The sequence below is a fragment of the Protobothrops mucrosquamatus genome, unplaced genomic scaffold (genome assembly GCF_001527695.2).
Source record: "Protobothrops mucrosquamatus isolate PMUCROS unplaced genomic scaffold, P.Mucros_1.0 scaffold_207, whole genome shotgun sequence".
Classification (NCBI taxonomy): domain Eukaryota; kingdom Metazoa; phylum Chordata; class Lepidosauria; order Squamata; family Viperidae; genus Protobothrops; species Protobothrops mucrosquamatus.
Window position 1 is genome coordinate 102,222 of NW_015386283.1, and position 25,947 is coordinate 128,168.

The 25,947-nt window shown below is 36.8% G+C and overlaps 1 protein-coding gene across 2 annotated transcripts in view; it reads left to right on the top strand.

Annotated features, from left to right (window-relative positions):
- Positions 1–25,947, top strand: part of KCNN2 (potassium calcium-activated channel subfamily N member 2) — a 71,787-nt gene that overhangs the window by 22,790 nt on the left and 23,050 nt on the right. The window lies entirely within an intron of this gene.

Below are 25,947 nucleotides of genomic sequence, written 5' to 3' on the forward strand. Positions count from 1 at the left end.
CCCCATTGCCGGCAATGGGGTGGGTGCGGTTTCAGTATGATGCATCCGGCCCGCGGGCTGGCAGTTTGACATGCCTGTACTATGGCTTCAGTGTATACACCTGAGAATACAGCTGACAAAATACACAAAGAAAACATCTCAGTAATAAAGCATTGAATTCACCTGATACTTAAGTATTATCTCTAAAAAGAAGGAAAAAAATGGCACAGAAGCTACCAGATATGTTATTATAGATAAGTACAGCAACATAGAAAATAATATTCAAAACAGTACCTTAGTTATGTCAGCAAAATACTATAAAAGAACTTGGCCTGTCTCATGTTGGCTGCTCAAAATTTTGCTGTATGTTGTTTAAATATAGATACTCTTATGTTTTTGATAATTTTCTTAAACAATGATTCATCGATTCCTCATGGGCAACCAGTTAGTTATACTAAATTGGGCTTAGAATTAAGTCTTATACTTATTCTTCATAGATATATGGGATAGCCATTATGCAATGAAAAGTTATTCAGTACAGTCTTGCTTTTGGATGGAGCAGAAGCAAGGAACCTGAATGTTAATGGTACAGTTATTACAGTGGGTTTTATATGTTATCACAAGAGAGAAATGGTGGCAGAGTTTTTACATGCCAGTATTATAAGCTCCTTAATTTTGATTCAGTAAGGAGTAGATGTAGGAACTGTTCCCATGATCTGGAGCTCTTCCCATGATCTGGAACTGTGAAACTTTCTCAAATGAAAGCAAACTTCAGCCCCAGACTATGTAGTCACCTGAGGACAAACCCAAAGTCAAACTTTAAATAATGCAGCCAGCCTTATATGTTCTTCAGATGCCTCCATTCTAATAGAGATAGTGGGGCTATTAATAAAGATGAACAAAGACAAGGTTAAGTAAAACTTCCCCATCTATTACTCTTGCTCTTTTACTCTGTTGCTTCAGGCTGTTTTATGCTAACTTGTCTCATATTGTAAATGACCTGAGCTTTGGAGAAGAGTACTTGATGTTGGATGGAGGATACATGCTCTCCTCACCTGTGCCCTTACCTTGATTCCAGACAAAGCCCACAAAGTCATAAACCATTATCTCATAATCTTATGATCCAGAATATAATTAATCTGTTGATAGGTCATATTTTAAATTCAGCTGATAATCACAGCTTGACAAGTTGAATTGCAAGCCCAAAAGCAAACTGTAAAACCAAGAGAAATGGTTTAGAACTGTAAAGAAAATCTATAATAAGTAGAAGGCTCAGCAGAGTAAATTGATACTCAAACTAGTTTCGATAGTGAATAAATTTAAAATACAGCTCACTGGATTTTTAACAGCTTTATTTATAAATTGCAACTGAGGAATTGTGTTTGTTTTCTTTCATTGCTAGGTAAGATTTATAAATAACCTATTGTTTATTATAGTAAATTATTCCTAGCTATATATGTCTAGTCCAGGGGTGTCAAACTCAATTTCATTGAGGGCCGCATCAGCATTGCAGTTGCCTTGGGGTGTGTGTGCTGCGGCCAGAGTGGGTGCAGTCTACTGGGTGGGTGTGGATGGAGGGGGTGTGGCCTACTGGGTGGGCGTGGCCAGTTCTACATCATTCGCATCAAGAGTGCCTATGGGAGCCTGGGCAGGAGTGGGACAGATCTGAGGGTCTCTGGCAGAAGGGGGTGGGACTGGGGCAAGTGCTAAGGCATGGTCCTCCGGGGCAAGTGCCAAGATGGCCACCACAAAATTGTACATTGGCTCCCGGCTGGCCTGGGCCAGGGCCAAGGCAATGGGGGCTGTTCTCTCACTGTTTCCAGGATGGCTTCGTGGGCCATATGAAACCACTTCGCGGGCCGCATCTGGCCCCCGGGCCTTGTGTTTGACATGTCTGGTCTAGTCCAATGAAGCATTGACCATTTCCGTAATTGTGAAGCTCTTGGAAACATTCTTTTGGCTGAGCTGGACCACATGAATTTGAAGGGATGGCAGAATGTTCCTGTCAACTTTCTTACCATTTGACTACCCAGATAAGCTCCCTTCTCATTCCTTTCCATCTCCTGCAGCTTTTGTATATTTAGCTGGTGAGCATTTTTTCTCCTAAACATTTTTTTAAAAAAAACCTCTGTTGGCTTTCCCATCAATTTGTTTTCTGAATTTTGGGATCACTTATGGGATCACTTTTGGGATCACTTATGACCAGATATAGAACTCACATCCTGTATGGCTCATTTTGCTTAGGTTACAACTTTTAATTCATGTGTGCATTTTTGTTTTTAGCAAATTTAACAAAATACAGCTTGGAAAAAAATGGTAGCCGGAGGAAATTTGTTTTATTTTTTTCAATTCTTTCAAAACCTGGTTGTGCCTTCTGAAGAAAAAAGACATTTCTAAATCACTCAGGAAAAACGGTCTTTTATTACTCTTACAGGCAGCATGTTTTACTCTTCATGATAAGAGGAAGAAAGGAAGATCTGAAGAAGCAACTTTCAGAGCCTTGTGAAGCACAAGGCACACATCTGAAAACAAGGTTAATGAGAGTTGAGTAGCTAAAAAGCAGCTCATTGCTTTATAAATGTATTTCCCTTTGAGTCTTCAAACTTCAGCTGATAAGAGTAAAACAACCTACTTTCTCTCTTAATTTAAAAAGACAGAGGGGCTAAAAGATATATTGCAAAAATAGCATTTTGTCTTAGATCAGTTAGAATAACAAAATTGTGGTTGATACTAAAAGTTTCCTGGATATTTTTAGAATTGAGTGATAGCTTTACCAAGTAATCATATTGCATAATATCTTTCAGCTAGCTAAACACACTTTGTTAATGGCAATTATGTGCAAATAAATAACATAATAATGATACTGCAGTTGTCAGTTGTCTTGTTTTGTTGTTATCATTTAAAACATTTCAAAATATGTGTTATAAAACAACAGTTTATGAAAACTAAACCATATATATATGAAATAAAATTTTGTTTTAAACTGCCTAGTTTTTAACCCTAACAATGAAAGTTGAATCTCCTTAATTCATTTCTGCCTTGATCAAATCCTTAAATTAAAAAAAGTGTGTCTTATACATATAATTTTGCCACAGATTACCTTATCATTTCTCAGGATATTAGAATATATTGTATTTCTAATTAATTGTAGACATTCAAACTATCTCCTTCATCTATAAGTTGGTATATGCAAATTTTATGTAAATCTGCTTTATCTCCTTGCTATATTACTTGCCTATTTATAAAATGTGTGTATTATCAATTCGAAACACGTTTCTTCAAATTATAGCTTATCCCATCATTATTCAAAGACAAGAACCCAGATAAAACAATCCAATTCAACATTTTACAGGAAAGCATCTGAAAAGTTTGTTCAAAGGCATTTGTATGCACATAATTAAAGTAAAATATTCTAAATTTTAAACTTGTAAATATTGCTCTTATTCTGTTAACCTAACAGTTTTCTTTTATCATAATTAATTACGGGATAACAATATTTATTCCCTAAACTGGGTCTCCTGAATTCCACATGTATCTTGATTCACATTCTTGAGTTTTAAGCTATTTGAAGAGATAGCATGGTATTTCTATAGACTGGCAAGAATATTTATGTGGAATTTATTTAGCCTAATAAAATGCACTTTGAATTGTTTTTAGAAATTAACAAAATAGCTTGTGCAATTAGTTTAGTTGTAGAATAAATGGATTTATTTAAAAAAAATCCTTACATCTCTAGTTTGTATCAGAAATAATCCTGTTGAAATACTTAGTTCTACACTAGCCCAAAACCTTCATTTACAGTACATAGAGCATGGTTACTCAATGTTACCAGGGCACATTTTCAATTGTACAGATCCATACATGTTTCCTTGAAAATAAACCTTACTTTATTCAGTGCAAAATATTCCAATAAAGGATTACAACCATAGATGAAGCATTGGATAACAGTGTTTAAATAGAGCCTATTGAAATTTTGTTGAATAGTACAAAAAAGATACAGAATAGAAATATAAAATAACAGAGTTGGAAGGGATCTTGGGGGTCTTCTAGTCCAACCTCCTTGTCAGGTAGGAAACCCTATACCATTTCAGATAAATGGTTGTCCAATCTCTCCTTAAAAACTTCCAGTGTTGGAGCATTCAAAACCTCTGGAGACAAGCCTTTCCACCGATCAATTGTTCTAATTGTCAGGAAATTTCTCCTTAGTTCTAGGTTGCTTCTCCCCTTGATCAGTTTCCATCCATTGCTTCTTGTCCTGCCTTCAGGTGCTTTGGAGAATAGGTTGACACCCTTTTCTTTGTGGCAGCTCCTTAGTTCTTAAGGTCTTGGGTCCAGTGCCTTGGATCCAAACTAAGTCTTGATCTCCATTATCAAGACTATGAATGTTTTGTCTTAAGATATTTGAGAGCCACATCAGTCATAATGGATAATACTAAGCAAAAATTGACAAATAGCTTCAGTCAAACTTTTAGAGCTTCGTATGTTGAGTCACTGAAGCAGTAGGCATGAGCTTAAATGGACTCCAGAAGATGGTAGAAGACAGGAAGGCCTGGAGGAATGTTGTCCATGAGGTTGCGATGGGTCGGACACGACTTCGCAACTAACAATAACAACAATGTTGAGATGATTAACAGTGCTCTTGGGCATAAATGCCAGCTACTATTTTTTATTTCTGTTATAAATTGCCCAGATTTGGGGTCTATCCTTGTTGGGAAAAGGTAATTCATTCATTGTGGAAATGATTATTTGTCATTGGATCACACAAGGCATGATTACTGTTTAGTCTTAAAGTTCCCAAGATAGCTTTGGGAAATCATCTCTCAATTTAATCTAGCTCAAGATTTTTCTGAGGATAAATATATATATAAGATAAACTATAATACTCTTTGCACATTGAAAGAAACACAAGAAGAAAGTCACATCATTTCTTCATATATTTGTCTCTTTCTTATTGAATTTTTCTTTTGTACTACATTCATCTTTTCCCCATGTATTTGTCTTTTTTTATTGAATTTTCTTTTGGCTCTGCATCCATATTTCATTGACAAATTTAGCATATGAGTCAGTACAGATTCAGTCAGAGGGGAACTAAATACTTGTTTATTTGTCACTAAGCACTGAGGCATTACTTTTTTTGTCTCATGCTCAAATGTTGGATTCCTATTATAGGTACTGTAGCTATACTTAAAAGCAAGGCAAATGTCTATCTCTGAATTAAATTTGCTTTCTAACAATGGCATCTGCTTCAAGACTTCTTTCCCTGCTTTTTCAGCTAGGTGCTTATATCTAGCAAGACTGGAGGCTGCAGACCTGCTGACATAATTAGTTTGCCCTATCTGCTTATTGGATTTATAGCATAAATGCTTTTCTCTTTGTCCTTAGTATACAAAGAGGAAATAGTATATATGAATGTAGAAAAACATTCATATCCCATGCAGCTGATCAATCCTGGCAAGAATATATTCTGTTGCAGTGAATGGTCTATATATATCTTTTAATCTGTGAATAACCAGAACACCTTAGCAAAAGTAACTAACTTTTTACTTAACAATGAATAAATCAATTTATGTCTGCCATTTTAAGATTATAATATGTTTACCACATTTATTTGTCACTTAAATATATGCAATTAGAAGAAAGGTGCAGGAAAATTCATTTACTTTGCCTTTCAATTTCCCTTAACATGGACTTTATATGCAAATATCAGTAATATACACATGTTGTAAACAACTTTTCTTAATGCGCATACAATATATTTAGAAAAATGGGAATCCCAGAACATTTTATTGCCTTTATGTAAAACAGGCAAATGTGGCAAAACCGATTGCTCCAAAGTAAGAAAAAGCTGTGTACTTTCTCCTTGTTTACTCAACCTATATGTTAAATAGGGATAAAGGGAACCTATGTTCTATAGGAATTAAGAGAAGCTGATTTGGAATAAAATGAGCATGGTTTTTAAAATAGAGAAAGAAATACCAATAGGCTGTACTATGCTGATGATACTTCTGTGATAGCAAAAATACAAAGGATCACAAGCTTTAGCAATAAAAGTCAAGGAGCACAATGATACTAAAATTAAATATAAAGAAGACTAAACTAATGACAGCAGGTACAACAATTAGCCTTAGAACTGACAGTGAAGATATAAGTGGTGGATAGTTTCTGCTTTTGAGGATCAACTGTCAAGGATAAAGGAATCATCAGTCAAGAAATACACTCAGCAGAGCAGTCAACTGGCCAAGCTTAGTTTATCCTACTTCAGACTTATTATGNAATTAAATATAAAGAAGACTAAACTAATGACAGCAGGTACAACAATTAGCCTTAGAACTGACAGTGAAGATATAAGTGGTGGATAGTTTCTGCTTTTGAGGATCAACTGTCAAGGATAAAGGAATCATCAGTCAAGAAATACACTCAGCAGAGCAGTCAACTGGCCAAGCTTAGTTTATCCTACTTCAGACTTATTATGTGAAGATCTGGCTATCTTGAGAAGGCTCTAATGCTGGAAAAGTGGAAGGAAAGAGAAGATGAGGATGACCAGCAGCAAGATGTATGGACTCAATTGCAGTGGTGATGAGTGCACTGTTGGACGGTCTGAAAGACCAAGTTAAGGGGAGATTGCCCTGGGGAAAAATCTATTTATGTTGCTAAGACTTGATACTGGCTTGATAGCACATAATCAAATCAATTGCTTTTTTTCCAGCTAAAGATTTCATTACAAAATTCAGACAAGTAAATAATCCAAAGTCTGGAAAATTGGATAAGAGTGGATCACTTAAAAATGTCTGCCAGAAGATACAAAAATCTTCCTATCCCTATTTTTTAGCATTTGGATTAAAATATACAAAGGAACACAAACTAAATTGTAATGTGTCTACATTTTTGCAATAGCATAATGTCACTAATTTAAACAGCACCACAGTTGTATGTACTTTTACTCTACTTTCCCTCTTCACTTCCATCTCCAGAGCTACTCCCCATCAAGGTTTCCTTTTCATCTCACCTGCTGAAATCCCCTCTTATATCTTCCTTCTCTCATTAGCTTCACTCTTGGGATGCAGGAGTGGGTTTTTCTATGGTGAGACTAGAGGCAGGGACCATCCTGCAGAGGTATAGAAGTTGATACCGTAGGAAGCCTCAGATCCACCTGAGTGGTCCCCTTTAGTCACGCCACCAGCATCTCTGCAGTCAAAGGCTCAGCTTCAACCTACTGTATCTGCTACTACACACACTGGCATGGAAGTGCCATAAGACTCCTAAAATTGTTGCTCTCAGGCTGCTTACCAGAGCATGGTGCCCCAGTAACAAAACAAGGAACCATGGTTCCTTCTCTGAGCATTATACTGAATGAAGATGTGGGATTTGGGGTTCTTACCAAAAATAAGATCATCCTGCTGATTTGTTTTTATTATCCTGTTTTCAACAACTGTGGGGATAGGGGAATGAAAAGAAAGCCATTGCCCTTTGCAACAATCTTAATGAGTTGTCAGAGGATTTTCTGTGCTGGACAGGAAAATAATGATAATCTTCTCTACAGACAGAATAAATGGTTTCATTTGTAAAATGTTTTAAATGTAATACTATTTTTCTACATGTGATTGCTGTTGAAATCAATACAATTTAAATTAATTAAAGCATGACAATTGAATTTGTAGTTACCTTTTGCCATTATGATATTTCAGTCAACGGATACTAAACCTATAAATTAGATTTAGTATTCGGGATGGAGGGGAGTCTTCAACATTCCTTTCAAAAAGAACTCTTGTATTTGGAAAAGTAAGAAAGCTAAGATTAATCAGAAAGGACTAAAAAATTTATTGATAGCCAATATTACTTGCAGTAGCTTTTGTTGGGTTAAAATATTTGATATATCAATATTCATGGTAACACTGAATGTATTGATTACATAAATAGCTTTATGATTACAGTATGGAGATTCTAAAAAATTGATTTTAGCAATCTATGTAAACAAATATATAATTATTTTCTAATCTGAAGTATGAGAAAGTTAGGGAGATGAATAACAAATTATAATAAAAATGAACTAAAAGTGTAAAATGCTGCTGAAGAATAGGACCAAATATAAGAAGCGGATTGCAGGGTTGAATTACATGTTGGCAGTTCTCTAAATAGGTAAAATACATGGAATGAAGTTGCAGAGAATGGAGGAGAATGGTCGTCGTACTCTTGGCTGATTTTTTTGGACTATCTAACAGTGACTCAAAACAGACACAAGCCCTAAATTCTGTCAGAGCCCTGTAAAACGTTTCCATCAATGTAAAATCCCCCAGTGATCTACGTGGGCAAGGTGCTAGAAACTTTCCTGAGTTTAAAACAAAAATCAGAACAGGATGTTTCTGCTTAACTGAATGACATTAAATTACAGAGTTTTATAGCCAGATTTGAATATAAAGATATTTAAGGGAAGCTTACCTGAATAGCTTCTGATTTGGCTGTATATAAAGGATCCAATTCTGAGTCATTAACTTAATTGAGGTGAAAAATCATAATGTTAACTGTTATAACAGTTGGATGAAAGAAAATGACAGAACAAATGATAAAGAGACATTAGAGGTACAGAGCTGGGATGCACCAAATACACCAACCTTGGAAACTGAACTTCTACCTCAGAACCATCTTTGTGACGATTGAGGTGAGAATCAGCAATTCTTAGGCCAGAGATGGCCATTAAGTAACCATTTGGCTTCAAGACCACAAAACTCTGTGCTAAGTATCTATTAATTTGAAGAGTGGAAGGAAGAAACTGCAAAATTAAATGCCTGTGACTTATAAACATCTTTCTCAGGTTTATACTAGCAGTGAGCTATCATCCATTCTGTATGGCTGGATTCCTGTCTGCAGTAAAGATTCCAATCTAGCCAAGCTGTGTCTTGAGTCTTTTCAGCCAAGAATATTAAGCTGAGCTGTGAAGTGCCAGGAGATATGTGATTTACCGCTGAGCCCAATTCAGGAAATCTGAAAAGGATGAATCTCCTGCTAGCCATATCATTGGAAGTTTCTGGAAATAAATTATCTGAAATAGAAGCCATTTGTCATTGCAGACAGGTTTGGTGGTGGTGGTCTGGCTTGAAACAAGTATACTTCATACAGAAACCAAAGAGCTTTAGTTTTAGAGCAGTGGTTCTCAACCTTTTTAATGCCGCGACCCCAACTGGTCGTAAGTCGAGGACTAAACCGGTCGTAAGTCGAGGACTAAACCGGTCGTAAGTCGAGGACTACCCAACCGGTCGTAAGTCAAGGACTTTCCCTGCCCGGGAGCGTCGCGCATGCGTGGTTCCGCCCCCTGCGCCGGCCGAGGCATAGCTGGCAAGCGGCAGAGACGGAGCAGGCCGACCACCAGCTGGCCCAGCCCAAGGGAGGTAAGGCACCCGCCGGAAAAGGGGAAAAAATGGCGGACAGTCTTGCTTGGTGACCCCCGTGAAATGGTTGATCGACCCCAAATGGGGTCACGACCCATAGGTTGAGAACCGCTGTTTTAGAGGATTATCTTCCAGAAACCACTGAACTGATCCAGAAATGGCAGTCCCAAGGAGGATCCGTACGGTCCATACAAGGAAATTGGAATGTTCTGGACATGTTTACATTGAGCTACCTGCTCCTTTGTTAAGACAGAAGTAACATTTTCATTTTTGCTTAATAATGACCTGAGTTTAAAAGGTTTATTTTTCCTTTTTGCATGTCATTTTGTTGCTTTAATATATCACAAATGTCTATATTATACAGCACCTTTTTGGTTTAATTTTAGTCACCTTACTCTTTATTCAAAACTTTGTTTCATAATCTTGTGATTTCTGCGGTTTTTTTCCCAACCATTCATTTCAACAAAATGAGGAACTTAATGAATAGATCCCGTAGTAATGTTTACTATTAGTTTTATCTTACCCAGGTTAATTTTTCCTACTTATTCAAGTACATACAGCATCATCCTTTCCAAATATTCCACTAATAATCTTTTTTTTTCCCCACAAGAAATTCAAGCTTCTAGTATTCTAGGGGAAAAAATGCAACCTTTCATTCTACCTGGAAAAAAAATGAGCTAAGGTCTATGCCTTTTCAAGATTCATGTACCCACCACATTTTGGGGGGGGCGTTGTTAAGACAATCAAGGGAGGACATATGAGGTCACCATAAATTTTACCTCCTTCAGGATAGAGTCTCTGTTCTATCAAAAGTAGTTTTCTGAAACTCCTTTAAGGTTGTCTTAGAATTCTTCATCATCTGATTCATAAATGTACTGAACCTTGCCTGGGGTTTTTCCATCAGTTTTCATTTTGTGCATAGAAGAACTCCATCGATTAATCAGTCTTTGATCTTTGCCCAGAGAGGATGAAAATCCTTCAACCTTTCACTTAGCTGCATTTTGTCTCAGCCAGCCTTTTAATACCTTATGATCATTTTTCAGACGTCATAGAGAAACTTAATGGCTGATGCACAAGGCCTTGCTTTTTCTTCCAGAAATATTTAGTTCACAGTTTTTGGATCAGAAGTCATCCTTAAAAGTGGTTTTGGTAATCTTAAGACTTATGTCCATGAACGTCCATCAAACAACAAGTCTTTGAAAATCAATCCAAAAATCTAAAATTTGGGGCTGTCCTGGTTTTAATCTAATATTATTGATTTCTTTCTACTGAGGCAGATTGCAGATAAGTTGATTGGAAGGTAAGGAGAAATTTTCCATTTTTTGTTTGTCCTCATGAGTGGTTTTTAATATGAAACTGATGACTTTCTAATCAAGCATGAATCAAGCATTATCTAATATCTTAATAAGAAATTACAAAAAGCATGACAGTTTTAATCAACTTATCTTCAAAATTTTAATTTCAGTTCAAAGATTAGGAATGCAATGCTGAAATTTATCTTAGTTTGATCTCTGTACAAATCACATTTGTAAAGACCTTTGTTGCTTTTGTAGCTCAACTGCAGGAAGAAATTGTCTAGATAGCTTCCCTAACAGAAATAGAGAGCCCTAAAGACTCTCTCCTGAACGTTCTCTACCTGACAGTAATCTTCTGCACAGCACTGAATCAAATAAACTGGTCTCCAGAAACAGAAATTTTAGCAAAACTGGCAAACAATCTTCGAATTTTTGAAGCTGATAGATCCAGCAACATAATCTATTCCATCTTTGTCCAATCTAATATCTTCTAGGAATGGTGAGGCTAAAAACAAAGCCCAAGGAAATTAAATGTTTACATCATTCTAATCCATTAAATGAAGGGCATTTCTACATTCCTATTTTCATATCATTTTTACCTTCAATCCTTCACAAACGGGTTTGAGGATATTCTTTGCTTGTCTGTTGGGCTTGGAATGCTGGCTGGCAGGAAAAACACATGAAATAATTCATTCTGATAATCTGACCAGCAGAACAGTTAAGAAGACCTTTAGCTGTCCCTGTTCGTAAACTAGCAAAATTTCCTGTGTCCCGCAAAGGTGCTTTTCAAAAGGCAACTGGACTGTCTTGGTTTTTTCCCTTGAAAATGTTTTGCTTCTCATCCAAGGAACTCCTTCAATTCTGGAACTGAAGAAGAGTCCCAGATGAGAAGCAAAACGTTTTCAAGGGAAAAAACCAAGAGACAGCCCTGTTGCCTTTTGAAAAGCACCTTTGGGACAACCATGACATGGATGATTGAGAATCTCCATAGATGTCCCTGTGTCTCCATTCACCAGAGAATGAAAAGAGATTGCTAGCTTTTTCCCCTCCACTTTATTCAGTACACATTCTATGCATTTGAGCAGTTGCTATGCAGCAAAGCTGAGAGTGCTTTCTTTCCTTTTGCTTTAAGCTCCCTTAGCTGAAATACCAGAAAGATAGTATGGTGGTATTTTTATAATCAACCACTTTTCACAATCACTCAACCCTTGGTTGTTGGTTGCAGCAGGGAGCCTTTAAACTCTATTTGTTTTTTAAGAAAGAGTAATGGCTAGTTTCAGCTTGGCAATAGAGTAAAGCAAGAATTTGATGCGCCTTGCTTGTGATAATATCAAACCAGGCGGTTTTTTTTAAAAAAAACAAAACTTGATATTGTGAAGCTGATTAGAAACTGGCTAGAATGGTTCACATCAAATTTTGCTGATCAACACTACTTATAGATGTATCATTTGAATTTGAAAGGATGGTCTGTGCTCTCACTGGAAAGCATTCCCTTCCAACTCCTAGTTAGCATGCTGGCATGTTTAGCTAACGGAGTCCAAATGCAGAGCTGGCACAAAGAAAAGAATTAGGAGTTTGCAAGGGCAGAGAAGTTTGCTGTCATGACAATTATAAGGACATAGGAAAATTATAAAGACTTGCTAGCAATTTATTTTGTGGTTATTATTATTATTGTTATTGTTGTTATTTTAAGAGAGGACAAGTGATTAAAGTATGGATCTGAGAGGGAGGTACTTAGGCAATTAGCTTATGGTTGACAAACAAGCATTGATTGCTGTCAATTTTCTATGCTCAACTATTGACCTGAAAACATAAATGCTGATTGGCTTGAAGTGATCTACTAGAAGTTCTGTGTGAATTCTAAATGCTCAAATATGTACTGTAAATATGCCCAGCTTATACCATCATAATGCCCCAATAAATTTGAAAATAGTTAGAACTGACTGGATAAACTTCAGATGTGTTTTAAATTGACATTGGAAAGTTTAGGAATGACGAAGATGAACTCTTCTGCGTCAGAGTTCATACTAAGAACATCAATAATTCTTCTACTTTCCTGAATTTACTAGCTATCAGCAGATGTATAGGTAGTCCTTACAACAGTTCATTTAGTGCTGCAGTTACAAAGGCACTGAAAAAAGTGACTTATGACTATTGTTCACACTTACGACCTTTGCAGTATCCCCATGGTCATATGATCAAATTTCAAACGTTTGACAACCGACTCATATTCATGATGGTTGCAATGTCCCAGGGTCATGTGATCACCTTTTGCAACCTTCTGGCAAACAAAGTCAGTGGGGAAGCCAGCTTCACTTAACAACCAGGTTACTAACTTAACAGCTGCAGTGATTCACTTAACAACTGTGAAAAGAAAGGTCATAAAATGGGGCAAAACTCGTTTAACAGCTGCCTCACTTAGCAACAGAAATTTTGGGCTCAACTGGGCCATAGGTCAAGACCTACTTGTATTCTAGCCATGACATAACTAATAAGCTGTTGTACTGCAGTAAGGATAGAAGTCATACACATGACAGAAGATTTGCCTGGGGTAGAATCACAAAAAAATTCTTTGTATGTATAAATATATATGTCAGCCCTAGGGTCTTAATCCAAACACCTTTTTTCCTGACTTTTTGAGTAGGTGGACTTTTGGTCATTCTTTTTCTGATCTGAAAAGTTGGATTCGTCTGTGACAATTTGTTGCTGTGAACTGTCAGATCCTAGCTTCAGCTCTTTCACTCTCTCATTGAGCAAGAATGCTAAAGCAGCATTAGCCAGAAATTGGAATACTATCTTACATTGCAAGCTGTTTTAAATGGAGCAAAGTCATCCTATTATCTCACCCACTTTCCCAAACAGCCAGGAATTGTATAATATAGCATAATTGTATCACAACTGAAGAGATGTAAAATTGCAGTTTATAACTCACAACTTCCCAGTGTGGAGAATTTAGTATTGGTGGAACCTATTAGATCTCGGGATACAAAAGCTGCTTTTCTCATAAGTTCCTTTGGAGATCAGTTTGTCATAAAGAGATTGGATATAAAACAATCTTTGTAAGAACAACAGGAGACCTTGAGTTGCTGCTACTGTAATATTATAAAGAGTGGAATGTAGGTACAATGAATGTCTGTTGCCTTTAATTTTGCTGACTTTGAATACTTGGGATTTTTTTTTACCAAGAGTAAAAAAACAAATGTGTTTGCTTGTTTCCATCACATCAACAGTAGTTTGTTCAATTTGGTCCACCACATTTTTAAGATTCTTGGTTGCAACTGTTGTTCAGTTCCAGGTTTGTCTATGGTAGCAAATATTCAGCAATATTCCTCTGACTCTTCTAGTACTTTGCAACATTAAAAATGGAAAAATAAACAAATATTACTAAAGCAAACAAAGAAATAACATGTAGATATTGTTCCGAATGGAAAGGTGTTTATGCAGCAACCCAAATACAATTTCTTATAATATTCTTCTAACTAACTCTCATTTTTAAAAAAAGGCTTTAATGGTTAACTGCAAGATGCAACTCGTATAGCAGCAACAGCTTTCTATAAGAAATGGATGTTATACACTTTCTCTTGGAATGGATAAAAAAGCAATTGTCTCTGATTACAATTCATACTTAAAAGACATTTAGGCATGTTTTTCAATAAAAATGGTTTATTTCAGCAGCTGGTTTGATCAGTTTTATCAGGATTTTCATGAGCAAAATGTTTTGCTCTCTCTGTTCTTTGCCAGGTTTTTTGCTATTTGCTACTTTAGAATTGAGGGTCTAAACTGAGTTACTGCTGTGGCAATTACTATTACTAGGAACTAAGTTTGACCTTGGTATTGGCACTTCTGCCTGCTAATCTTCCACACTGTGAAGGCATTATTTGTGAGTAGTCTGGCTGTGCATAAGGGGAAACACTTTTTTTTTCATTCAGCATAACTTGTGAATAAAACACGCATGCATATTTAGAAATTATACTGAATGTGCCTAGAAAGATGGAAGCAGTGGGAATCATCCAGCTTTTCTCTTTATGTATTATTTTTATTTGTCTGGTATAAAATTTGCACTTCTTTTGTGGGTTAAATCTGATTCCTGCTGAGGTTATCAAATAAGGGTTCTTTTGCCATGGCTTTATAAACCTCATAAACTTTCTTTATGTGTTTACCTGACTGAATAATGAATTTTGATATCCTGGATTTTATATTTCCAGGAAGACGGATTACCAATAAAGGTTTAACTGTCTACCCATGGTAGGATAGATGAAAGTAAAATAAAAATATTGGAAGATAGCAGGGGCAAATAATTAATTTCCGTATTCCAGCCAAGAAAATTATATGATTTTTTAAAAAAATAAAGTTTTAGAAATTGAGCTTGACAAAGAAAATTTTACCTTCAGAGGTAAAACTCAGTGATCATTGATAACTGATGATTCAGTCACTTGAACTAGATTATAAACACAAAGATAAAATTACTTAAAGCATATCACTCAAATTGATTAGCACTTACTCTAAACAGACATAGTCATTCCAGCCATTTTTTATAACAATAATAGGATGGTGTTTGTCTCTCTCTGTGCAAACTAAACCAATTTATTAATATTTCTTATGTTTTACTCAATAAAAAAATCCAAAAATAGCATTTATATACAAACTGGCTTAATTGGAAGTACAATTAAAAACCTAAACTAATAAGATTAACTTGGTTCTTGATTCTTTTTTGCCCACAAGTAGTGTTAAAATCTGAAAGGTTTTGCCCACGATGGACATAATTGATTAATGCAATGTATCTGTTCTTATTACAGCATGTACACATACATTTGCTGAGGAAACTGTCACCCAATCAATAACTCTAACCCATGTGGGTGGCAGTAAAACACAGCAAGACAGATGAAATAAGTGGATGTAATTGGTGTATGAAACTCACTTGCAGGCAACAGTTTTTTGGCAGGCAAAAAAGAAACTCATTTACCTATGCTAATTGAGCACACAAAAGAAGGCAGAAAATACATTATTTATTCCATATTATTTATTTTATTCAATTTGGATATCGTCCAACTCCAGCTGATTCTTGTAAGTCATATTTAGAAGTATCCACAGTTGTCTTTTTCTTTCATCTTTATGAACGCTTAGGATAAACAGCAGCAACAGGATAAACAATTTGTCCAACTCACTGTCTTCTGTGAACAGTTTTGGAATATGTGGAGAGATATTAATGGAGAAACATTTTCTCTAAATTTCTCTACTTACGTCCAGTTTCTGGTTTGTACAAAGCATATCTCAAAATGAGAACTGTATATTTACTGCAATTCTGCAGTGTAATCTTAGCTGTCATCTGTTGTCCACTACATTTTTAAAATTATTAAAATGACAATGGGTGGAAGAAATTGATGGCCATCAGTGTTAATTCCTTATTTTTAATTATTTCTTTCAAAGGAAACTATGTGTTCTGTGCCAATCTATGGCTTATTCATACTCATTTTACTCATAGCATAAAAGAAAAGAAAAATACTGTTTTTGAACTATTGAAAAGTCTAACATATTTTTATGTCACTGACAGTGTTTAGTGAATGAGTTTCTATGTACTTGGAAATGTGTAAATATTGGTGAATAAATTTCACTTAGCATAGCATGAGTCAATAATAATTAGAATATATAGTCTCATAAGCTTCAAATACTATATGGGGCCCAGATGCTCCACATGGGTTACTAACAATTAGATATTCACGTTCTCTTTTCCCCAATTGATAGGCTGTGAATGTCACAGGGACCAGTAACTAGCCATAAAAGATCTATTCATTTGAAGGCCAAACTGGGCTATGCACAGCATGTTAAGGACCATACCCCAAATAAACAAGGTTACAACCTAAGTAGCTATTTAAGTTTTCATGTAATTATTTAATTATTCTATTAATTTATTTTTATTTTATATTTTATTTCATTATTTATGGGTTTGTTCAAAATAGCATAATGCAAAAAAAATCTGACATTTTTTTAAATGAAATAATCTCTGCTGATGAAAAGAACGGTTGCTGGAATTGGGTATGTCTAGTTTAATGAAAAGAAGGACTAGGGGTGACATGATAGCAGTGTTCCAATATCTCAGGGGTTGCCACAAAGAAGAGGGAGTCAAGCTATTCTCTAAAGCACCTGAAGGCAAGACAAGCAATGGATGGAAACTAATCAAGGAGAGAAGCAACCTAGCACTAAGGAGAAATTTCCTGACAGCTAGAACAATTAATCAGTGGAACGACTTGTTTCCAGAAGTTGTGAATGCTCCAACACTGGAAGTTTTTAAGAAGAGATTGGACAACCATTTGTCTGAACTGGTGTAGGGTTTCCTGTCTGAGCAGAGGGTTGGACTAGAACAGACATGTCAAACACAAGTCCCAGGGGCCGGATGCGGCCCGCGAAGTGGTTTCATATGGCCCGCGAAGCCATCCTGGAAACAGTGAGAGAACGGCCCCGCTGCCTTGGCCCTGGCCCAGGCCAGCCGGGAGCCAATGTACAATTTTGTGGTGGCCATCTTGGCACTTGCTCCAGTGGACCATGCCTTGGCACTTGCCCCAGTCCCACCCCCTTCTGCCAGAGACCCTCAGATCTGTCCCACTCCTGCCCAAGCTCCCATAGGCACTCTTGATGCAAATGATGTAGAACTGGCCACGCCCACCCAGTAGGCTGCACCCACTCTGGCCACACCCACCCGGTCCCTCCAGGGCAACCGCAATGCTGATGCGGCCCTCAATGAAATTGAGTTTGACACCCCTGGACTAGAAGATCTCCAAGGTCCCTTCCAACTCTGTTATTCTATTCTGTTCTGTTCTGTTCTGTTCTGTTCTGTTCTGTTCTAAAAGAAACTATACATTTGGGTTGAAACTATACACATCCTAGTAACAATATCTGCAGTTTAGGGAACAGGTAAGTGAGTGAAGGGGTCAATGGGCTGAGAAATTGTAGATCTTTTGAGGAGGCTGAAGCAAAAATAGGTCAGGAGGTAGAAGAGAAATATTTATCCATGGAAACATCATGAGTTGCCTTAAACTAGGGGATTTCAAATATTTTCAAGCTATGGAAGCTGTTAGTTTTACAAAAATATCTCACAAACCCTGATCAAAAGGCAAAGGTCTAGTGACATAAAACTTTTCTTTGCTCTTATTGGTTATCCATGTGGAGCATGTGGGTCCCATATAGTATTTGAAGCTTATGGTACTATATCTTCCTATTATCACTGACTCATGCTATGCTAAGTGAAATCCATTCACCAATATTTACAAGTTTCCAAGTACATGGAACCTCATTTACTAAACATTGTCAATGACATAAAAACATGTTAGACTTATGGAATCTCTTCAAGTTCTGAAAAAACCCTAGAATCCCAAGGAACACATTTCCTGCATTAGAAATCCTTCTAGCCTGTAGATGCAGTCCAGGACTATATTTTTTGATGACCTGGGGCAGAATCTGTGTATTTCATGTGACATCAGATGCACAAAAGGCAAAGCAATGGCTTTCATCCATGAAAAAAAATCACTTTACCATTCAGTACGACAACCAGTCCAAGAGACATTTTATGGCTTGCAGTCAGCGGGATTTAGTTCTGGCAATAATTAACATTAATTATATTTTAACAATCGAATTAGGATTCTTTTTCCTTTTCATCGGGAAAATCCTTATCGAAAGATTAATGCATTGATGAAGAAGAAAAAATACTACTTATTTTTTTACCGGTGATGAAAAGACAGAAGATTTAATATGTTAGGAGACATCTAATGGGTAGTTATTCCATTTAGTGTCAAAATGACAAGTTGCAGATTTAGTCACACACAATTTTTGCTATTATTAGTCTAAGTGTATAGTGTTTGACAGACTATGATTTGCACAGATCAGTAATGTTTGAGAAAGCTTTTAAAAAAGAAGGTATAAAAATGTTTTTCTCACAGTCGTTCTGTGAGTTAGTCCTATTAGTGTTGAACAGGCTAAACCAGTGGTGGCGAACCTATGGCACGGGTGCCAGAGGCGGCACTCAGAGCCCTCTCTGTTGGCACGCTTGTCACCACCACCACCAGCAGGTCCATCAGGCCGCCGCCCGGAGCAGGAGCCCCACCCAGCACAAAGGAGGCGAAGCGGCCGACTAGCAAGCTTGAGTAGAGGTGGTAGAGCAGAGGTCACCAACCATTGTCAATTGGTGGACTGGAAGAAAAGGGAGTGGGAAGCATTTTACATGTGCGCATGCACACATGGGGCCACGAGCACGCACGCACTGCAAATGGTGCGGGGCTAGTGCCTGTGTGATACTCACTAGCCCTGCCCCGTTCTTGAATGGTGCAGTGCCTTGTATCTGCACCGTGCAACACGGCGGCAGCCATTTTTTGCACCTTGCAGCACAGTGGCCCATTTTTGCGCCCCTGGTTTTTCTGTACCAGAGGCGGCACTCAGAGGCACCTCCTTGCCCCCCTCCCCCTGAAGGCACCGCAATGCTGATGCGGCCCTGGCACTTTGTGATAAATAAGTGGGTTTTGGGTTGCAGTTTGGGCACTCGGTCTCTAAAAGGTTCGCCATCACTGGGCTAAACTGAGAGAAGCAACCCTCTGTAAGAAGTAGCAGATTCAACGGAGACATATAGATTAATTCCTTTTTTAAAAAAATCATATTGGTATCAAGATGAGTGGGAAACAGCTCTCAAGGAAAAACTATAGCAATTGTCTTCCTATAATGGACAGCTCTTGTGAATATTAAAGAAGGATAGATCACTTGTCACCAAAGCTATTGTGAACAAAAATAATATTGCTAAGAGGTAGGTATTTGAATCCCATTATGCAAGAAGCACTCCAGTTGCAGGTGCTTCTATGAAGAAGTGGTTTGGATTATTTCTAAAGTCCTAAATCATTAGGATTTTTACGGGTGAACTCAATAACAAAACATGGGTTTAGGGTAGGAAGTAGTTGAAATCCAGTTTCTAGTTTAAGGCTTTTCATGTTTAAAATGAACTTTTAATCAGAGTAGAGCTGGAAGGGGCCTTGGGGGTCTTCTAGTCCAACCCCCTGCTCTAGCAGGAGATGTTAATTAAGGAGATTTTAATTAAGTTGCTGAAGGCTGTTTGTGCGTATCATAATTTCCCTTTCTTGAACAGTATGGTGCTGAAAAAAAAATGCTTCTTTTCAAGTGTTTTGTTGTTTCCAAAACTTGATTCTTTCTCACTGAGTTTTTCTCAATTAAAATATGTTGTGACTGATAGGTGCTTGCTTTTAACCTCAGTATTAAGTGAATCACAAAATTTTAGCTGTTATATCATTTCAACATGTTTCTTTATTAAGACTTTTAGTAATCTTATGCTTCACAAAAGAGTCCCGCAGTTAGTTTGCACCAGTTGAAATTAATTAAATCTAAACTTCCTACTGTATGAGCAAAATTCCTTTCATGGAATGCTTCTGATGGGAAAAAAAAGAAAGGCAAGTTTTGCTGGTTCTCTTTTATTCTATAACTTACTAGGTCCCCTCAATAACTGCTCTAGATAGTTGCAAATCTTCTGGAGCAGTGTCAGAGATGGTTCAGGAAATTGCCAAGGAAAAGAAGATGCTTCTGCTGGATGCCAGGATCTTGTATTGATTGAAGATACCCTTCACAACATACCTCACATTGTTCAATTTGCATAGATATGTTCATTTCAGATTACGTAATGTCAATCCTACTAAAGACCAGATGAAGGACTCAACTCCAGAGGAAGGCAAAAACTACTTTGATTGAGATTGGCTATAATAAAAGAATCTTGAAAACCTGATTGTGTTGTGCCTCTTCTTTGTAGTTCAGTGAGCTAGAGAGGCATCTGCCTGAACCATTTCTAAATGTTCTATCAATCTGGACTTAAAAAATGCTTCATCTCCTTTTTTCTTAGCAACAGATCCTGCATATCTCCTTCAAGGTCATCTTTACTTTCTACATGCAATACTGACGTATATTGAAATATTTTAGAGCACTGTGTTCTTCTGAAAAGTGGCATCCCACACAGTTGCCTAAGCAAGGTTAATTTATTACAGATTGTGTTGGAAAAACATTCATAGGATGGAGGCATGCAATAATTCTAATATAAAGGAATATACAATGGCAGAGTGATGTAACTAGCATCTGTGTGGGAGGGTGAAATTGGCAACAGGAATGGAAAGGAAGTAGACACCAAGGAGGCTGGAAGGAGAAAGTATGGGTAGCCAGCGATAGAAAAAAGGAGCCAGCATAAATTGCTAGGAAAAAAGATGTTTCCCTGGATATGAAGGAAGGAAAGTCTGAGATGAGAGAATGTGAGGGTTCTTTGTTTTTCAAAGACTGGACACACCATAATGTAGCAAATGATGTACATGTACATAATGTACAATGCTTTATTGCACAACCCATCATCCCCATCAACAGCCTGTTGATCTGTTAATTCCTACCTTCTAGGCACTACAAGTTGATGTTGCCATATAATACTTAATCTTTAATACTTCATCCTTTATGTTCAGTCCTTTAACAATCGGTCAAAACAAAAATCTCAACATCTGTAAAGAGGGATACAACCTTTGGCACCTTCCAAAAGTTCTTGCACTAGCTGGGAGGAGATGTTGCCTCAGTGTGGTTGTTCTTTTGTGAGTGAGTGAGTGAGTGAGTGAGTGAGTGAGTGAGTGAGTGAGTGGGTGAAGGAATGAAGGAATGAAGCCATCTCTCAGGTTGGACTGTAAGCCATCTCTCTGGGGCTGTAAGCTTTCCCAGCCTTTTGAGGGAAAGCATGAGCTGTGCTGAGCCTTGGGGATGTGTGGGTGGGAAGAACTTCTGCTTGGCTGCAGTTGTTTTTCCTAAGTACAGACACCATCTCAGCTTCACTTCCTCATAGAGCAATGATGGCGAACCTTTTAGAGACCGAGTGCCCAAACCCACTTATGCATTGTCGGGTGCTGGGTAGGTGTGGCCCATTGGGTGGGTGTGGCCCATTGGGTGGGCGTGGCTGTGGTGGTAACAGCAGACTGGGTGGGACTAAAAAGTTCAATCAATCAATTCCAACTTTGCAAGATCTTTTTTTCCACGAGAAGTTGAAATTGACTGATTGAACCTTTTTTTTTTGTACACGGTGGCGGAGACCTAAAGTGAAAAGGTTTTATAAAACCCAGCTGAAGGCCCAGGACTGGAGCGACAGCGCACGTGCCCACAGAGAGGGCTCTGAGTGTTGCCTCTGGCACCTGTGCCATAGGTTCGCCACCACTGTCATAGAGAGAAGTATGATATTAGGAAAACAAGGATCTTGACAGACTTGAACATTGGGCGCTATCTAACAAAATGAAATTCAATGGTGAAAAAGGTAAGGTTCTACATTTAGGCAAGAAAAACCAAATGCACAGGTACAGTATACGTGGTACCTTGCTCAATAGTAGCAACTGTGAGAGGGATCTCGGAGTCCTGGTGGACAATTACTTACAGTAAATATGAGCCAGCAGTGTGTTGCAGCTGCCAAAAAAGCTGCCACTTTATAATGCCTTGGTAAGGCCACACTTGGCATATTGCATCCAGTTTTGGTCACCACAATGTAAAAAAGATATTGAGATTCTAGAAAGCGTACAGAGAAGCGCAACAAAGATGATTAGAGGACTGGAGACTAAAACATATAAAGAACGGTTGCTGTAATTGGGTATGTCTAGTTTAATGAAAAGAAGGACTAGGGGTGACATGATACTGTTCCAATATCTCAGGGGTTGCCACAAAGAAGAGGGATTGGGCTATTCTCCAAAGCATCTGAAGGCAGGACAAGAAGCAACGGATGGAAACTAACCAAAGAGAGAACCAACCTAGAACTAAGGAGAAATTTCCTGACAGTTAGAACAATTAATCAGTGGAACAACCTGCCTCCAAAAGCTGTGAATGCTCCAACACTGGAAATTTTTAAGAAGAGACTGGACAGCCATTTGTCTGAAATGGTATAGGGTTTCCTGCCTGAGCAAGGGGTTGGACTAGATGACCTCCAAGGTCCCTTGCAACTTTATTATTATTGTTGTTATTACTACTACTACTACTACTACTACTACTACTACTACTACTACTACTATTAATAAATGTAAGCAAAACATAATAAACAACAAAAAGAATATGTAGGAAATAAATAAAAGAAAAAGAAAAGGAAAATAAAAGAAAATCCAAACTCAAATGCTGAACCAGGATGTTCATGCTCTAAGTGAGCACTTGAGATGGTGGGTGGAATCTCAATGTAGAGAACTGAGGTTGTTGTATTCTTTATTTGCAAACATCTAGAAAACCCATTACTCCCCAAATTCCACATTTGTTGGCTTTTCACAGATGGAAACCTCCTGGATGATAATAGAGGAAATATAGTTAATGAGTTATCCCCCCCCCCCCGGAAGCCAAAACAACCATGTACAGAAAATGGAGGAGAAAAAGCAGGGCAAGGTACTGTGGAAAATGAGAATATTGCTTGATTGTGAGCAAGGTTTGCTCTGTGTCCTTGTGGGTCATCAATGTTTGAAGACAAAGCAGTAAACATAACAGTATATCTTTTTATCAGAAAGAGAATAGAGCAGGAGAAAGCTCCACAATATGTGTGAGAGTTAGGTAACTGGTTGAAACCATTTCTGTCAAAAAGATCCAACAATGTTTTTGTGTTCTGTTTCTTCAAATCAATGCAATGTTCTTTATTAAGGCAAACCTATAATATTGGACAATTCATCAGAGGTAAGCTATATCAAAAGGTTAAAATTATGTTAATGTTCTTTCCGTTTTAAGAAAAAGGGTAAAAATTAATCTGCTGCTAGGACTGGGACCTAGTACATTGTCTGATATAGATGTATAAACACGTCAATTTCAGTTTCTATCAGTGTTTTATTTTTCCATATATTTAGATTTTTCCAGTCTGGCCTAGTTTCTGATTTACTTTTGATTTTGAAATTTGCATCAGAGTTGCATTGTTTTTACCCACCAAAACAGCTGATATTATTTGGAAACAAAGCCTATTCTTTCCTTTATCTTACTATAAGACTGAATGCATTTATCTATTTCCTTTAAATAAAATTTTCATTTTGGTTTAGGCAAAAGTAAACTTGGGTAGTTTTGCTTACATATTTACTTGATTACATTTTTTGTAATCAATTAACCTACTATAATACACTATTATTTTCATGAAGATGAATATTCACAGGAAATCAACAAATACATTTCAGGAAAATAAACATATAGGAGGGCTAGTGACTTTGGATCACAAATACAGGATTTGAACATGACTTGGTGGACTAGATTAATTGGTTTTTGCTGTTCTTAAGGTAAAATGGAATGGAAACGCTACTATTTTAAAAAATAAAAAATATCAGACTATTTTATAAAGTTGAAAACTACCTTAGCTTAAAGCAGCTATCTGACCAAAGATTTATCTATCTCTAATCATGACTAAACCCAATGGAAAACTCTGGCCACAAATAAGTACACAATTGTAGCTAATTTTTTAAAAATAGAATGTTAATGTATTCCATACTGTGTCAAAACTTATTTTTTAAAAGCTAGTTTATTTTAAAATTATTCATAAGCAGTCATTTTGTATTCTGTTTCTAACATTATGCAGCCTCAGAAAAAGAACTATGGTTTGATATAGTGTTGTCAACTGCCAGGAGTTCTATTCTTACTATTCTTTAAATCCAATTAAAAATAAGATAAATTATGGGCTGTTTTATTAAAAGGTAAAGTAAATTTAGGCAATGTAACTATTGTATCTTAATTTATTTTCTCTGAAGTCGCACACTAATAGTTTTTAAGATATTTGCTATAAACTGAAAATATAATGCATTCGCTATCCAAATGTTCAAGCAAGCTTTCAGAAACATTATTCATTATATATTTTATTTTTCAAATAGATGAAACATTTTACTGGTTCCTATTTGAGTTGTCCTTTAACTTTTATGATGATGTATGTTGAAAATATCAGTCTTTTTATTTTCAAGTATGATATACATTGTTTTCAAGAATTTTGCTCACATGTAAATGAGATCTATAACATCTAATTATATTTGGCTAATTCCTGATCACTTTTGTGTCTTGTTTCGGTTGAAATTATTTAGAGTCAAGGGTTATTTTTCATCTTGCCTTATTTCAAGGCTGAATACAGAAAGGAAACAGAAAAGATTTTACAACACTATTTAAAACATGTTTTCCAAATCAATATACCATTTTTGCAATTGACATTAACATTTATTCATATTTATGTTCCCATTTCTCTAAAGCATGGAATGTTTTACAAGTAATTTTTTGCATATAGTTTTCTTTAATATACTCATAATATACTATGTTATAAAGTTTAAGAATTGGAAAAATTATGGCTTTCTAATTCACAGTGAATTATTAATATTAAAATGTGAACCAAATTTGAATTTAAAAAATGAATAAAAGTCTTATTTTTCCTGTTATAGATCTGAGCTGTATAGTATGGAGCAATTATACATATTTGCATACAGTTTGATAGACTCATACATATATACCGATTTCCGCATTGTGTTTCTAAAGCTCAGTAGAAGACATAACAAAGCCTATCTCAAATCTTCATAATGTTATGCTAATTATTGCTGATTTAGTTTAGGCAGCTTATTTCATCAGTGCATAAAGTTATCAGAAATGAACAGTGATAGGTTCCCATTGAAAGATGGAACATCTTCCAAAATGACATCTAAAAAGTGGCAGGTGATAAGATCGATCATACACTAGTATCAAGAAAGAGATCATGGACATAACTTCTGATACTACTTTATTACATTTTGATATTTTGCCACATTAAAATAGTGTATAGTGTGTATAACAAATGTCTAAAACTTATTGGGATAAGCTGAGTTGCATTCAAATTCTGTAAGGCAATGTTTCTGATTTTTTCCTTTATGATGATGATGATAAAGTTGGAAGGGACCTTGGAGGTCATCTAGTCCAATCCCCTGCTCAGGCAGGAAACCCTATACAAAACAACAACAACAACAACAACAACGATGATAATAATAATGATAAAGTTGGAAGGGACCTTGGAGGTCATCTAGTCCAACCTCCTGCTCAGGCAGGAAACCCTATACCATTTCGGACAAATGGCTGTCCAGTTTCCTCTTAAAAACTTCCAGTGTTGGAGCATTCACCGCTTCTGGAGGCAGGTTGTTCCACTGGTTAATTGTTCTAACTGTCAGGAAGTTTCTCCTTAGTTCTAGGTTGCTTCTCTCTTTGGTTAGTTTCCACCCGTTGCTTCTTGTCCTGCCTTCAGGCGCTTTGGAGAATAGCCTGACTCCCTCTTCTTTGTGGCAGCCCCT